The following is a 16703-nucleotide window of genomic DNA, read 5'->3' as shown; positions in this document are numbered from 1 at the left end:
AGAGCTTGGAGGGCTATGACTTTCCCTCTCAAGTCCAACACTGGGAAGATGGTAAATCCAGACCAACTACAAATTTCTGGAGCTCTGAGTTTGTCAAGACATGGGAATCATGGGAAGGTCACCACCAGCCTCTGTTAGGACCCATGTTAAAGACCAAGTGGCATAGCAGGGTGGGTATGACTCACACTGTAATGCCCTTGATTTGGAAACCCACTATGGTGATTGAGCTTCCTGATATTTCACATAGGATCATTTAGTCACTGTCTTAGCCAGCCCAGGATGTCATATGTACACCACAACCTGGGTATCCTAAGCAATAGAAATTTATTTCTCATAGTTCAGGAGACTGTGAAGTCCAAGGTCAGAGTGTCAACATGATAGGATTCTGGTGAGAACCCTCTTCCTGGCTTACAAATAGCTGCCTTCTTTCCATGTCTTCATGTGGCAGAAAAAGATAGAGAACAAGCTCTCTTGTGTCTCTTCTGATAAGGACACTAATTCTTTCAAGAGGGCCCCACCCTCATGAACTCATCTAAATGGAATTAATTCCCAAAGGTCCCATCTCCAAAACCTATCATATTGAGGATTGGGGCTTCAACACATGAGTTTTGGGGGTCATAATTCAGTTGACAGCAGTCACTAAGCCTCATGAATCTTCTGGTGCTCATGGTCGGCCACTCCAGCTCAGCCAGGGAGGGTTGTTCACATTCACCAACTTTTTATCCAGGAAGGTCTGATCATTGCCATGGAGTTGCTTACACAGGGCTCTCAGAAGCCACCTCTCAGGGATTGCAACCACAAATTCAAGGTGATATCATAGATCAGTTTCTAACACAGTGGAGACACATACTAGGCCTTAAAGTAATCATCTTCCACTACTCTCCTAGTCCACACTCAGAAGGCAGTTTTCTTTTTGGTGACTTAATACCTGTAATTCAGGTATTTGCTCTAACTTGTATTCCTTTGAGGCTAAGATGTGTACCCACATGGACTACATTTTCCCCTCAAGAGTGTCAGATGTTCTGTTCAATTCTTCATTTTAAACAAATCTTAATAGTTTGTGAAATATCCTTCTGATCTGAGGGTAAGCAATAGAAATTCATTTTTGAACAGTATTAAATAAGAAGACAATACTACCTTTTATTCTACTTCTGTTCATAAGGTTTGACTTTACTACTGAGTTTGAAGCCCCTGGGCTTTATCCTATTGCTAGATCTTGGCCTTTGCTCTATAAATCGGCATATAATTTAGTAGTAGAAAGCCTCTGTCTATCTTGTTTTGTCTTAGTTTAGGAGATCTAAGGTGCACAGGACAAAGACTCTGTAGCTGCTAACTCCCTTCTCTGTTACAAAAAGTCATGCAGACTTTCTCCCCACATGCTTCTCATCTTGTTTGACCTGCCTTCTCAGGCTGTCCAAATAATAAGAATCATAGAGCCTCAGATCCAGAGTGTCAGTAGTTTAATATGGATTTTATCTCAAATATGTCCTCTCTTAGCCTAGACTTTGTCATATATTTTGTAGAATGTAAAAGTTTTCCTCTGTGGGTTTCCAGGAGTCACAGAATTGTTGTTACAATTAAGCCATTATAACAAGATAACAGTGTTCCTGTTGAGTATATACCAACCACGATGTGAAAATCTTACTATAATATTTTGGGCAATCTAAATAAATCACTAGAAAAGATCTACTTGGAGCTAGCTTGCCTATGTACAGATGGTGTGTTTTGAAAGGACAGGTTTATTGTATTTTAATTTTGCAGGCAGCAAACGATGATAATAAATAATGTTTCTCAGGACTGACTGTAGGCCATTTGGCATGTATTGCCTTATTTAATCCTATGAGATAGGTACAATTATTTTCCATATTCTACAGCTATGGAAACTAATTCTTACAGTTTAAGGAACTTGCTGAAATTAGATGGTTAGTAAGAGGTGGAACTGGGATTTAAATGCTGATATTCTGACTGCAGAGACCAAACTCTTAATCACTGGCCTCTATTATCTATCTATCAGTAGACCCATGTGGGGTAAAATGTTAAACACACAAATTCTTGATTATGCTCCTTGAATATTGCAGAATTTGATAATCTATAGTTTTAAAAGCTTATCATGTAATTCTGCTGACCACAAGGCATTAAACCTCTGATTTATGAGATTTAAGTGTTTCTGTGGCAGTTCCCTGATAGGCATGTGTTTTCAGGTTAATGAAAGCTCAGTCTCATTAAAACTTACCATTTTTCACCATTCTCAATCATACTTTAATATTATAAATCTATTTCAGATATTACAGGAAAACAAGCCCTGTTCCCAAGTAGTGACAGGGATTCTTCTTTTAAAAGCTGATAAATGTTTGTATTAGTGACACATTCATCATCAAAAGGTCACAGATGAGAAGGGTGAGAAGGGGGAGTTAATCTGGGGAGCCTTAGCAGAAATACTGCTCTCTAGTAAATGGATGTAGAGCTGTCACTGTTAGAACAGTCAAAGTGCTGTTATTCTGTGACTCCTGCGGGGACTGCAAATGCTAGAATGGACATTTTCTCACACATTAAACACTTTCTCAAAAAAAAAAAAAAATCAACTTTGGCCTTGAGAATCTAGTAGAAATACACGAGCTAAAGAGATTTAAAATGTAAGCTTGAGAAGGCTGGCATGTTTATTAGGAAACATAAAATACAGTGGTGGCACAGCTATCTTTAGGAGTAAGGTGGCAATTACCACATTATGTCCTGAACCTAACACATGGTTAAGTAGAACAGAGTGACAGTGACGCTGTGATTTCCTGGTGATAAATTTCTGCATCTATTATCTGATGACAAATTTATCTTTTTCCCATTTCTGAATTTATGTTGCAGAAAAGCATAAAAATAGAAACATTGCATTCCCTTCCTTCCTTTTATCTTTAAGTTAAACATGTTTGAGGGTAAAGCTGAGATTTGGGGATCAGATGTTTCAAAAATCAGGAAGCTCTAAGAAATAACTTGAAGACAATGAGAAGATACCCCTACCTACAATGTTACAAAGACCTAAATTGTATATATTCCAGAGCTTGACACATAGTAGGAAGGGAAAATAGTTGAGAATAACTGAATTACAATCTCTTTATTTGGAAACAATAATTCTCATTTTCTTATAATTCCACTTCCATTACCCCATTTTCTTTTGTATTTTTTCCTACAAACCCACTTTTCTTTATTTTGAACATACCCCTTACATAAAACTTTCATGGATATGGGGAACTTCAGATTGTAATAAGGTGATCTTTTCATCAAAAGTCCTAGGTAATGTTTTAGCTACTGTGGTGGTAATGACAAATTTTCCTAAGCAGCCTGTAAGCTATTAGTCAATTGTTAATATAAAGGTGGTAAGCAAAATCTTTTAATAGATAGCTGATTTAGACCTAGGACCTTTCAATATTACTTTTGCCTAAGTTTCAGATGCTCTGTACCCCTTCTTGACTAATAAGGGAGTTATTTTCTAATCCCTTCAATATCTGAAATTTTCTAAGAGTATCTTATTTTTTATTGCTTTTATGCTTTATGAAAATTAAATATTATATCCTCCCTTATCTATCTCTAACTCAACAAATATTTTTGAACCCTACCATATGCATCACTTTCTGTTACTCAGAGGAAATGTACAGATAAATGGACAGAACTTGCCTGTACGTATTAAGGTAGACGAAATAATGGTCCCTCAAAGATGATTACACCCTAATCTCCAGAACCTGAGAATATGTTACCTCTTGACAAATGAAGCTTTGCTGATGTTATTAATGTTATGAACCTTGAGATGGGAAGATTATCATGGATTATGTAGGTGGGCCCAATTTAAACACTTGAGTTTTCAAAACTAGAGGATCTTTCAGGGCTGTGCCTAGAGAGAGCCAGAGTAAGGTAGCGGGGTGGGGGGGGGGGCGGGAAATAAGAGACATAAATATGCAAAGCCAATATAAGATGCATTATTGTGGGTGATGCTGAGGGCAGTAGGTTCTCAGTTCTGCTAAGGACTCCTGAGAGGCTTACCTAAAGCCACTGCAAGTTGAAGGTTGACAAATTTATCCTTCAGTCCTTGCACCTCACTGAAGGCTTTTTCTGGGGTTGATAACAACTTCCCTGCTTTTATGCTCTGCTTGAATGAGGCTGAATGGGCTCCAGCTGTGAGAGGGAGCAGAAAGCAGAAAGAGATGAGAGGTATCCTTGTGAAGTGAGTCTCAAGTTACACAGACCGTCTGCTGCACGGCGAGTGTAATCACAGCAAACGAGGGAAAGTGCTCGGGCACCAGTGGCGTCTGCTACAAGAAGGCCATGGCCTAATGGGCTCAGGATATTTATATCTTCCTGGGAGGACAGACCTGGTAGAGAAGTCAAAAATGTAATTTTGGAAAGTTTTGTTTTTTGGGTGGGTAAAGAATATATATGTTGTGAAGGCAAATACATAATAAAATTAATAGACTTAATTCTCCCTGTTAAAAATAAAGGAGACACCCCTCCCTTTTCTTAGAGCATTTACTTTAGAAAATGTGTAATTACGTTATCTCTCTCTTTGAAATGTAAGTCAATTATTTTTTAAATTTATTTATTTTATTTTTGGCTGCGTTGGTTCTTCGTTGCTGCATGCGGCTTTCTCTAGTTGTGGGGAGCAGGGGTTACTCTTCATTGCGGTGCACGGGCTTCTCATTGCGGTGGCTTCTCTTGTGGCGGAGCATGGGCTCTAGGCGTGCGGGCCTCAGTAGCTATGGCATGCGGGCTCAGTAGTTGTGGCTCGCGGGCTCTAGAGCGCAGGCTCAGTAGTTGTGGTCCACAGGGTTAGTCGCGCCACAGCGTGTGGGATCTCCCCGGACCAGGGATCGAACCCGTGTCCCCTGCATGGGCAGGCGGATTCTTAACCACTGCACCACCAAGGAAGTCCCTGAAATGTAAGTCAATTTTTTAAAGGATAAATAAGCCTCTTGACAGCTTAAAAATCCAGGAATGTGTTTCTCAAATCCTTGGAAGCCATTCCTTTGAAATGCAAACATCGAGACATATGTTGCCTCCGCCCCCCCAGCATCTGTGGGGGAGGAGTCTAACTCCTGTGGTGCCTAGTTCCAAACTGTAAAACTATGAGAAGTTTATTTTTCCATTAGAGAAAGCCATTAGACACAGATGGTCACCCCAATTAACAAGTGAATGTTAGGTGAATTTTATGCGACAAATAGAGCTGTCAAGTCCTCTCGTCCTCTACTTGAGGATCAGCTGTAGTTTGTATCTTGAGAACATAGACGAGATAGATTTTATCTGCTTCGCCATCTAATAAGGTGAGATTTCTTTCTGAATTTGCAATCTCTTTGGTGGATTGCTTGTGATACACATCACATTCTGGTTTAATGATTATTCACTAATTAAATTGTTTCTCTTCTACCTTTGTGGAGAGGTTTTCTAGGTTGGCAGGAAATTTTGTTTTCAGTTATATTTCTGCAACCACATACAATCTGTTATTAAATGCTTAATTGCAAAGTAATTATCCCCGAGGTACTCAGAATCAACACTTTTTTTCCTCTCATGGGTAGATTGATAATCACAATGGAAAGGGGGTACTGGTTAGAGTTTAAACATGTATACAGAGGTCGATCCAGTTAGATCACTTCCACTTTCAGAGAAAAGTCAGGGTTGATGTTGCAAAGTAGCACTAGAAAACCCGTGACACTAAAGCCACTGCATTTTTTGGTGTCTTTAGCCTCCAGGAAATAAATGTGTCTCCAGATTAGTTGTTAATTGCTTATTTTTACATGTTTTGTGGTGTGGTTTCCCCTCCTTATTTGTCAATTGCAAGAAAGCGAAACCAAACTCCTGGGCATAAGAGCCTTTCTTTTCAGCCTCCATGACCTTCCCTGAGTTCCTAAGGGCAGATTTAAACAGTTGCTAATCAGGGAATGGAGGGAATGCAGAGACAGGGAGGAACAGCCAAGAGACAGTGGTGCAGCCTTGGGGCAGGTCCTGGTTCAGCCTCAAGGGATACACATAATGATATCTTTAAGCTCCTTATAGAACCAAAACCCCCAACAAATGGAAGATGTCAGCATTCTTCATTCCAGAGAAGACCACCTGAGGCCAGATTAAAGGAACCAGAGAAGCTCATCAAAAGATTACCTGAGACCAGATTAAAGGTGTGCATGCCCTACACACACCCAAATTCTATCAGCAACTCCACCATTGAAACATTGCTATAAAACTCCTCACCAAACTGTCCTGGGTTGGGTCACATAGTTTTTTGAAGGGCAGGAGGCTGCTGTGTCCTGCTTTTCCTGGCAAAGCAATAAAGCTATTCTTTTCTACTTCATCCAAAACTCTTTCTTCAAGATTTGATTCGGCACCAGTGCACAGAAGAAGAGCTTTTGGCATCAAAAGGAGGGTGTAATGAATTGAAACTGAGTCCCCCGTGGATGAAAAATTAATCAGTCCATCTAAGAAAGAAATGGAAACTTTTATTCAAGCCAAATTTGAAGATTGTAACATGGGAAGAGCATCTCAGAAAGCTGAGAACTGTTCCACCTGTTGGAAGTCAAGGCACAGTTATATAATTTTTTGAGACAGAGGGCTGTACGTTAAATGATATATTATTGACCGTTTAAATAATCCAGATCTAAGCGCCATGTGACACCTTATCTAGAAGGAATGTTATCTGTAAGGAGTTGTCCTGTTAATGCTAGGAGAATGTTGCTCTTTATGGTTGAGCAGGTATTCCTGCCGATGGGAGAGGATTTGGTTGATGCATAAATGCAAGTACACAATGCACAGTGAGGGCTAGAGGGAAGCCAAAGGGCAGAGAAGAATTTTTATGTTTAAATTTTTCTTGCCTTGCCATAAAATATAAATTTTATTTCACACCCTAAAACTGAGTTCCCATGCCGAGTTTATGGTTAATCTCTCTATCCAAAACTTTATTCCCTTTCTCGTCCCACCTTTGTTCCCTTTAAGACTGAGGAGTATCAAAGAAAAGGCGGGAGGGTTGAAACCAAGTAGGACCCTACAGAGCCCTCCTGGGTATGGAAGCCCCTCTGTGACTCCTGTTTCTTGCTTGTAGAAAGAAGGCTTTAGTGTCCTAGGCCTTTGTGGAGTTCTGCAGAGCAGACTCAAACAGTTAATGATTAGAATAGTAGAGTCACAGGACTCCTAGTTCCCCCGGAAGTGACGTAGATAACAATCTGATGCATATCTTTGAGTTGTTCTGCAGAAACTAAAACCCCTCACCCAGCAGAGGATGGTGACTATATGCTGAACGCAAGCACGGAGACCCCAAACTGGTTGGACACAGTAGGTTGATGATTGAGATTCCAGAAACATTACCCTGCTACTTCACCACCAACTAATCAGAAGAAGGTTCACGAGATGATTAGGCTTCCTATGACCCTCTCCCCTAACACTGTCTTTAAAGACCCTTGCCTAAAAGCCTTGGGGATTTCAGGTCTTTTGAGAATGAGCTACCCACTGTTCTTGCTTAGTGCCCTGCAAATAAACTCTATACTTTCCTTCACCACAAACTCAGCATCAGTAGATTGGCTTTGCTGTGCATCTAGCCAGTGAACCAGAGTTTCCTTCAGTAACAGGGTCATCTCCAGGATATGGTGTAGATATTCACAAACATTAAGTTTAGGTTGGAAGAGGAGGCAGGTAGATGCTTTCCATAGTCCTTAGTGGCAGTATTGCCCCCAGCAAGCACTGTTGACCATAAAAAGCCATGAATGGGAGCAGAGCTGATCAGAGTTGGAGAAATGAAGCAGTCAGTGTAATACCATCCTAAGTTGGTAGAAAAACAGTTTTTCATTAGTTTCCTCAGCTTGGCCTGTACAGCAACAAAAAGAGAAAGCAAGATCTGTTTCCATTTTCATTGTACCATAGGGTTTAATAGTTGACTAGATACAGAATTTGTTACTTAGGCTTTATCAACCAGTAAATGTCTCAATAAAGGGAAAAGAAGAATTTTTCATCTCCCAATATTCTCTCTCCAATAATTTATTTCAATCTTAAAAATTTTTTTGTTAACCCCCAAAATGAACTAGGGGAATATAGAGAATTAAGGAATCAATTCAGTTTGAAAGATGTTAGGGACTCTTTAGAGAGGAGAGGACTGTACACTGGGATAGGGGATGTGCAGATATTTACAATTCATGTTGAAACATTTTTGTGTGGTTTGCATGCCATACTATGATTTCCACTGCACAAATCTTTTTTTTTTTTTTTTTTATGTCCAATTCCCACACCCTTTTGAATTACAATGAAAGCATATAATGTTGTTGTGGAACACAGAGAACAAAATAGTTAATAAACTGAGAGTCTTTAAAACTGTGGCTGGATTTTTCCTCAGTGATTTTCTTAGCTATGAGAGATAGCTACCTATATTTGGCTCAACTCATTCATTGTTTAAAAATTGCTGGATGTTTTTGTGATTTAAGTTCTACTTTGGATACTTCTCCCCTTTTCCTTTCTTTCATCCCTACTTCTTTCTTAAAATCTTTTTTCTTCATAAGCTTTCCATGAAAATGCAAATGCCTCTGTTTGAGAGTTGTAGTTAAGCTAAAGCAACAACATAATCTCATGTGAAGCTGCATTTACTCAAACAGCTAATGATCACCTTTCTTAGTAAGAAATTAAATATTTTACAAGGGCTGATCCTGATCGTTTCCTCTGTTCTAATTTATAAACTTAACATGCAGTTTTGCCAATAAATTCTCCTGTCCTGTATTCCTTGAGACATCCTCTCTTTTCAGGGAGCCTAATATTTTTCCTCCCAACTGTGTAATTACTTAAGAAAAAACTGACCAAGATGTCTCTTGTACTTTTTCTCACATTTCCTTTATAGCCCAACAATGCAACTGTGCAATTTTTCCTACATTCGTCATTCCTGTCTTTGATATTTTCATCCATCCTGGCACACAGTAAGTTCTCCCCAGTTGTTTGGTGTTCTGTACATCAGCATCTCGATACTCATAACTCCCAGCTTCCCTAATTCTCAGTGTACTTCCTGAAGCTATCATTTTCTAATGACATCCTTCTATGCTGTGAAACTGTCCAGGCATTTCCCCTGCTTCCACAACTTCATTCTGGATCTCCCACAAAGACATCAATGTCTTTAGTGTGTCTCAGTTTAGGAAGTGATGCGATGCCCTCATTCCTCAGTATTGTTTTTTGTTTTGTTTGTTTGACTTTTCCCATACCATTAGTTCCCACAACCTTTTATAAAACCAAATAAAAATATAAAGAAACAATAGGTACAAGAAGAAAAAATTTGAAGACCTGTAGCATTCCCCTACTATCATCACCTTCACCTTCATTTCTGTAATCCCAGGAAATCTGAGTCAATCTTTCCACTTCATAGGAGACTTGGCCCCTCTCTTGAGGTCTTATTTCTACATTCCAAGACATTTCAATATGAGGTTGGTTTTAATGTCAGTGAGAATGGCCCCTCCAACATCTTAGTCTTTTAGGTTCTTCACCACCTCACATTTACTGAGCTTCTCCCACATTAACTTCAACCACTCATACCTGCCGTTACATATTTTCCCATTTCATTTCAAGTAACTGTTAGATTAACTGAAGCTTTTTCACTTTAAATCTTCTTCTTCTAATAAGTTGGTTAAACTTCTAAATTTGTTCTTCAGCTTTAATCCAACTTCAAAGTCATTTATACCTCTACTTTCCTCCAAGCTATCAGTCTTTTTGTTCCTTTAGGTGATTGTTTATTTAATTTTTTCATCATTTCAGTAACACTTCATTTGCCCATATTCTGCATCTAACTTCCCTCAAACACAGCAACAACAATAACGACAAAACTCAGGAAGAACAAGATAGGGCATATTTGAACCACCATAAATCCGTGGATGTAAAACCCACCGAGGACTTCAGCATTGTCTGACAGGTCCCTTCCTAATTCAGTCTCTTCAATTTGCTTCCTAACTGCTTCTCTTCAAGTATCGGGGACCCATAAACCCTCACTGCCCCCCCGTGCACAGTATATGATTCCTTTTTGTAAATATATCTCAGAACCCTGTAATTTGTCACTTCTTCTCTTTTGTAAATGATTAACCTCATCCTCTGGCACGTATACTGATTATTGAAGCCCCCAGTGGAAACCTAAGAGACTATCTCATCTTGGTATATCACTAGATTCATAGAAGATACAAATTATTTTAGTAGAGTTTTTATGGTCAGTCAAATATATAACCTTAATGCATAAAGTTTTGTCAGAGGAAAACTGCTTGACTTTTCAAAAAGGCTCACTCATTAAAGATAAAATGAACTTTGTGTTCATTTTAGCTGTAACCTTTAAGATATCAATGACTATATACTCACTGTAATCATTCTTTAAAATTAGAATTATTGAAAAGTTTTATGATCACTGATGAGTGAAAGAAATATTGATTTGCGATCAGGAGAGATGGTCTCAGGCGGTAAACGGGTGAATTCCCAGAAGAATTTACTTCACTCTACTGCTTTCTGACACTATTGAAGTGGGTCAATTAAAAATAAATTCATCATGTTTTTAAACTTAATCATACATTTCATTATAATGCTTTAGATAGCAATTTAATCTAAGTAACTCCAGGATGAAAAAATGAATTATATCAATTAAGAGACTACTATAGCACAAGTACCCCAAATTGTTAGAGGCATGCATTTTTCTATATGTCACTTGTAAATCTTGCTTTTTATATTATTCTTCATTGTGTTTTCTTGTTTGTTTTGCTAATAAAACTAATTCATATTATTATGTGTATGTAAGTGTGAAGGATAAAACCACTCCTCTACAAGTAATCATCATTTAATAGACATTTTTTTAACTGATAATAATCAGTGTAGACAGGTAAGTGGATCAGGTCATTGGATTAATAGTTCCAATAATTTTAATAATGTTTTAACAGTTATGTGACACCCTGCGGATTGAATAATGAGGAATTACTTCTTATGTAACAAATGATAAAATAATTTAGGAAAGTGAGAACTCATTACTTTTAAATCTGAAAACTTAAAAAATAATAAAAGAGAGACAAAGATTGTACCTTGAGAAGATATATCATCATCTTTAAAAATATTTGTTCTCCATTTCCTAAACTTCTTTATTTTGTTTTATTAATTTTATTTTACTTTGTTTGTTAAATCATGTGCTTTTCTATAACCTTACTTCTCAGTTTTATTACTTCCTGTAAAAGATTTTCATTATAAAGCAGTAAGCAACCTAACCTAATCTGAGTAGAGTATCTCCATATTGCTGTAATCTCTGGTTACTGTTCTTTCTTTCCCATTTCCCCATTCCTGAAGCAGCCCAGTTCCTTGCCTTCTGTCACATTCTACTCTTACTTCTCTCTCTCTCTGGTGACTCATTTTCAGTCTCCTTTGTTATCTCATCTCTGTACAAGTGTCAATAAATTTGAATTTCCTATGCATTTAATCTTATGTCTTCTTTTCTTCTTATGCCAACTTTCTCCCTAGGAAAATACATTCTCTCCCATGGCTTTAAATCTCATTTATACTTAGAGGCCCCAAAGTGTATATCTCCAGAACAGATCTACTTTAGTCATTCCAAACTTACCTTATTGAACCAACTACATTCCCATCTGCTCACAATTATATAACCTAGCTCAGGATGAGGTTCTTTTTTAAACACGTTTTTTCCAGAAAGCTGTTTTGGCACTTCACTTCTGTTACTCTGCACATCCAATCTATCATGTAGTCTTGTCAATTTACTCTTATCAATATATAACTGCACCCGTTTTATTTTCCCTTATTACAAACAGTAGTTTGAGCCACTGTGATCAATTTCACCTGAATTATTGCAGTATTTTTTTTAATTAGCTGTCTCGTTTTGCTTTGGACAGTTCAATCCCTGGTAATTCTACCCAATTTACTCTTGAAATTGTAATGAAAAAATTTTCAATAACTCTGATCAGTGAATTCCCATGCTTAACATACATTGAGAACCTTTTCAGTACATTTAGAATAAAATGCAAAACTCTTAACCTGGCCTGTAAATCTTTACTTGCCATTCCATATTTATTCTGCTTACTTCCCCTCAATCTCTATATTCTAACCACCAGGACCTTATGTTCAGTTCATCTGAAAGCTAAGCTCTATCTTAGTTTAGGGTCCTTACACATGCCATTTTTTCTACCTAGAACTGTTTTTCCTTGGTCTTTGGATGGTGATTTCAGAGCCATTCATCAGTTCTCAGCTGAATTGCCTTTTCCTCAGGAATGTCTTAGAAATACCTCACCTTAAAGCCAAATTACATGACCAACACAAAACATAACATCACACCCTTATGTTTGCTTATATTACTCATATGGTATTGCATATTTTATTGTTTATAATTGTTATTCATTTGCCTGATGATATTCATAAAAGTTCTCTTACTTAATGACAGTAAACTCTATGAAGTCAGGGATGTTATCTATCTTAGTCATCTATCTTCCATATCTAGCGTAGTACAAAGACATTCAAAACATAGTTTTAGAATTAATAAATGAGGAGCAGGCTTGTATTTTTATTCTTCCTGAACTTTATTTCAGGATTAGAAAAGAAAAACAAGGTTTGAGACAAACGGCGCTGTAAATGTCGGCACATTGGGCTGGCAAGTCAGTGGGCTGGGCAGACGTGGAAGAAACCCCTCCCGCCACGTTCTTTATAAAGTGTTTCTGATCTGCCTGCACCTTGTTCCCCAAGACTCTGCATCACGGGGAACACATTCTCAATGGCAGTACCGTTTGACTCCAGGTGTGCTGCTGAAATATAAAGTCAAAATTCCTTTGTATGATGCATAAACATTTCAGTCTTTTGGTTACTATTTAACTCTGCAATCACATGCTCCTGTTATGCTCACTTAACTGTTACCTAACCAAGCTTGGGTCCACTCACCCACGCACAGTAAAGTCAATCTACTGACAATGGGTTGTGGTGAAGGAAAGTGCAGTGTTTATTGTAAGGTGCCATACAAGAAGTCCAGGGCAGCTAATACTCAAAAAACCTAAACTCTCAATGGGTTTCAGAAGAGCATTTTTAAAGGTCAGGTGAGGGAGGGGAGTTGGAGGGTATATGATCAGCTTGTGCACAATTCTCTGATTGGTTGAAGGTGAGGTAACAGAGGGGTGTCACAAGGGTTAACCTTATCAGTCCTTAGGCTCTAGTAGGTGTGCGGGCTATGTGCTCCTGGTCATCAAGTAGTTAACTTCCTCCATTTGGTGTGGGTTGTAGCATCTGCCAAACAACACACGAAACATGTATCAGATACCGTCACCTAGGTACTTCAGAGAAAAACCAAAGACTCTGTAACTGCCTTATGGCTGATTTACTGCTTAAATTCTTACCAGTTCTCCTGGCCCAACTGCTATTTTTGTCACTACATCCTTTTTTTTTTTTTAATTAATTAATTAATTTATTTATTTTTGGCTGTGTTGGGTCTTCGTTGCTGGGCGCAGGCTTTCTCTAGTTGCGGCGAGCGGGAGCTACTCTTTCGTTGCAGTGGGCAGGCTTCTCATTGCGGTGGCTTTTCTTGTTGCGGAGCACGGGCTCTAGGCATGCGGGCTTCAGTAGTTGTGGCACGCGGGCTCAGTAGTTGTGGCTCATGGGCTTAGTTGCGGCTCACGGGCTTAGTTGTTCCACAGCATGTGGGATCTTCCCGGATCAGGGCTCGAACCCGTGTCCCCTGCATTGGCAGGCGGATTCTCAGCCACTGCGCCACCAGGGAAGAAGCCCTGTCACTACATCCTTTTAATCATGAATTCTTGAGTCAGGCTTTTGTGACTCAGGAGAGGCCTGGGAAACTACAGCTTCTCTACAGAGGCAGGCAGAGGACATGGGCAGGGGGGTCTGTCCCAGGAAGGCCCCATAGGGCCCTGATTTGTTCCATAACCACTCTGTGTTCCAGACGAATAAAACTTAGATTATGCTTAAATTTGTGTACTCTTTACACTTCTACTCATAACCTTTGGTAGGGGTGGGATGGGCAGAGAATGTTGACTCTTTACTCCAGTTTTGTTGGCCTAGTGACTTTCTTCAAAACAATTAATTACCACATTTTTCAGGGTTTTGAGAAGGAAAAAGGAACCACAGTGGGTATCTCAAGCAGAAATTACACTGAAACATACACAGAAAAGCTGGAATAGCTGAAGTGTGCTTGTGTCTGAAGGCATGGAGGAAAGTCTGGGGTTATTGAATTTAAAGACACAGAAAAATTCCTACAACCTTGGTTCCGGGAGATGCTCCTATTACCAAAGCTTTAAGCTTCTCACGTCCACAGATTGGTGCTTAGACACGAGAACATGATGTCCTGTCACTTCCACTACTTCTAAAACTGCCATCTCTGTGGCTTTAGTTGCTGCCAGAATTAACAATAGCAGGATGGGCTCTGACTTATTAACCTTCTAAGCTGATACACTTGCATACAATGGGAAAGTGGTCTAAGCTGTATCCAGAACACTGGCTCAAAGGGAGTTTCATTGCTTGTTTGGTTTTGCTTTAGCTTTCTAAATGCTTTAACTTTAAGGAGAGAGGAATGAGTGCTGAAAAAAAAAACCTGTACACACAAACTACCACACATCTTCCATAAATGTTTTCCCAGAAACATCAGCAAAATAATGCAGATTCACTTTGAAACCTAATATCGCTTCCCTTACTTCCCATAGTACTACAACTGTGCAACTGTCTTCCCCAACATACTCTGAGATCTCCTGGGCATTATCCATCTATGTAATACTTTCATCTATGATAAGGTCTTCCAAATATTAGGTTCTCAATAAATATATTTTGAATTATTTAAATACTGAATGAATGAATAATCAACTGTATAGCCCTAACTTCTGATTTGCATGCAGCTAACGTTCCTCCACAAATTTTCTGCCATATATGTAAGCTTAGGCAAATAATATGGCAATTATCACATTTTTCAAAATTCATCTGCTATCACCTCAGTTGCCAGAGAATTCTCCTTCATAACCTTTTGAACATAAGTTACAAAAAATCATTAGCATCAATCTTCATAATTAAACCTTTTTTTTTTAGAACAGTGTCAATCTCTAGCCAATTTTGCAGTCAGGTTTATGTAGGTACAGAATAAATATTGATAAATATTGAATGAATAAAGGCATGAATGAATGAATCCAATGACTTGAAAATAAACATCCATCTTTAAAGTTGTAAAATCATCCATCCATATTAGGGCCCTCCTGATTAGGTCGGTCCCATCAAGAATACTTTATTTTTCTTAAAACCAACTGATTCAGAAACTTAATTATTTAATTATTTCTTGTAAAAACTGAAAGCAAAAAAGTAGATAATTTCAGTATTATAGTTGAAATTTCCACACTCTTCTTTCAATAATTGATGCATCAAGCCAACAATAAAATCATTAGTTGACCCGAACAGCACTATCACTGAACTTGATCTCACTAACGTTTATAGAACACTCCATCCAACAGCAGAATACCTATTTGTCAAAATCCAGAGTTTAAAACACGAATAGTAAATCTTTATATATGCAATGAAGAATATCAATTAGGAGGTTATGAGATCCCAGGATAGAATGTAGAATGTTAAAAACTCCACCTATATTACAAACAAACATATAAAATAACTTCATTGAAGGGAGTGGAGAGAAAGGGTGCTGACCAAGGTGACTTTGAAAATAAATGGAGTCTCTAAGACTAAAAGCAAAAAATCTGTACATATGTATTTTACTTTAATTGATACAGATGTTTCTCTGTGAGGTACACTTTATCAATTATTTTACCTCTATACACATATAATGGAATTGAACATTTAAATAATAGATGTCAGATGGTGGAAGTCAGGTTTTTCATTGTTGGAGTGAGAGTTTACAGGTAGGGGGAGAAGGCTAGAGTGATCATGTATCAATAGATTAGAGTTGGAGACATAAGTAAGAACTCATGTAGATCTTAATATAGACACAGATGGTTGCATATAGAACTATTTATAGATATTTATATACATGGGAAAGAATACATACATACATATGCACATATTTTTCTTTGCTTGTCAGACGAGAAGTCCTTAAAGAAATTACACCACCTTAGCTTGAAGCACACCTAGCATTTAGATATGGATTTTTTATAAAGAAACCTGGGCTCTTTGGAAAAAAGGCCAATCTAAGAATGGGGAAAAGAAATACACGGGATGAACGTGGAGCACCTTGTAGTGCCAGAAAGTAAGGAAGTGCTCAGAATATTTGAATTTACATATTATTCCAATTTGGGAAGGAGTGCATTGAAAATTAAAGAGTTTTTATGTGTATTCTGTTATTTCTGTTATGGCTCTTCTTCATGCTCTCAGTGGTTTCAGAAATGTATCTTCTAGTATGTAAGGCATCAGTATATAAACTGCAAATGGTACTCTATATGAGAAGCTGAATTATGAAAAAGTGCATCTATTATGAGAGTCTCACACCTAGGTCAGGACACATAGTTTGGCAGTGGCAGAATAGAGAGCAAAGCCTAGTGGCCTTGGATGCCATTGTTTAACTCCTATCTATCTGGGAACTAAAGAATTAGATAAGACTCAACTACATAGTTTAGACATTTAAAGTAATTACATTTATTTAGAAATAAAATCAAGTTAGAGATGGGAGATCATGTTGGAAATACTTTGAGAATTTTACGTTTATAGATTCAAAAGAAAATCATCTTCTGAATAGTGTTACTAATAAAAGAACTTTG

General features: G+C 38.1%; 1 protein-coding gene across 22 annotated transcripts in view; it reads right to left on the bottom strand.

Annotated features, from left to right (window-relative positions):
• LOC309623713 (uncharacterized protein) overlaps positions 1-16703 on the bottom strand; it is a 244439-nt gene that overhangs the window by 105641 nt on the left and 122095 nt on the right. For 4 of the 22 annotated variants that reach the window (XR_014241472.1, XR_014241473.1, XR_014241475.1 and 1 more), the window contains one exon: positions 12926-13230. The exons of 17 other annotated variants lie outside the window; for them this stretch is intronic. The gene's annotated coding sequence lies outside the window, so the exon portion shown is untranslated. Of the gene's footprint in view, positions 1-4026; positions 4913-12925; positions 13231-16703 lie in introns of those variants that run through there. One more of the 22 variants, XR_014241470.1, reaches the window with a different exon arrangement.

This window comes from Balaenoptera borealis, assembly GCF_965194805.1.
Source record: "Balaenoptera borealis genome assembly, chromosome: 2".
Taxonomy (NCBI): Eukaryota; Metazoa; Chordata; class Mammalia; order Artiodactyla; family Balaenopteridae; genus Balaenoptera; species Balaenoptera borealis.
The sequence above is the reverse complement of the archived record's forward strand: the minus strand, read 5'-3'. Positions and strand labels throughout refer to the sequence as shown.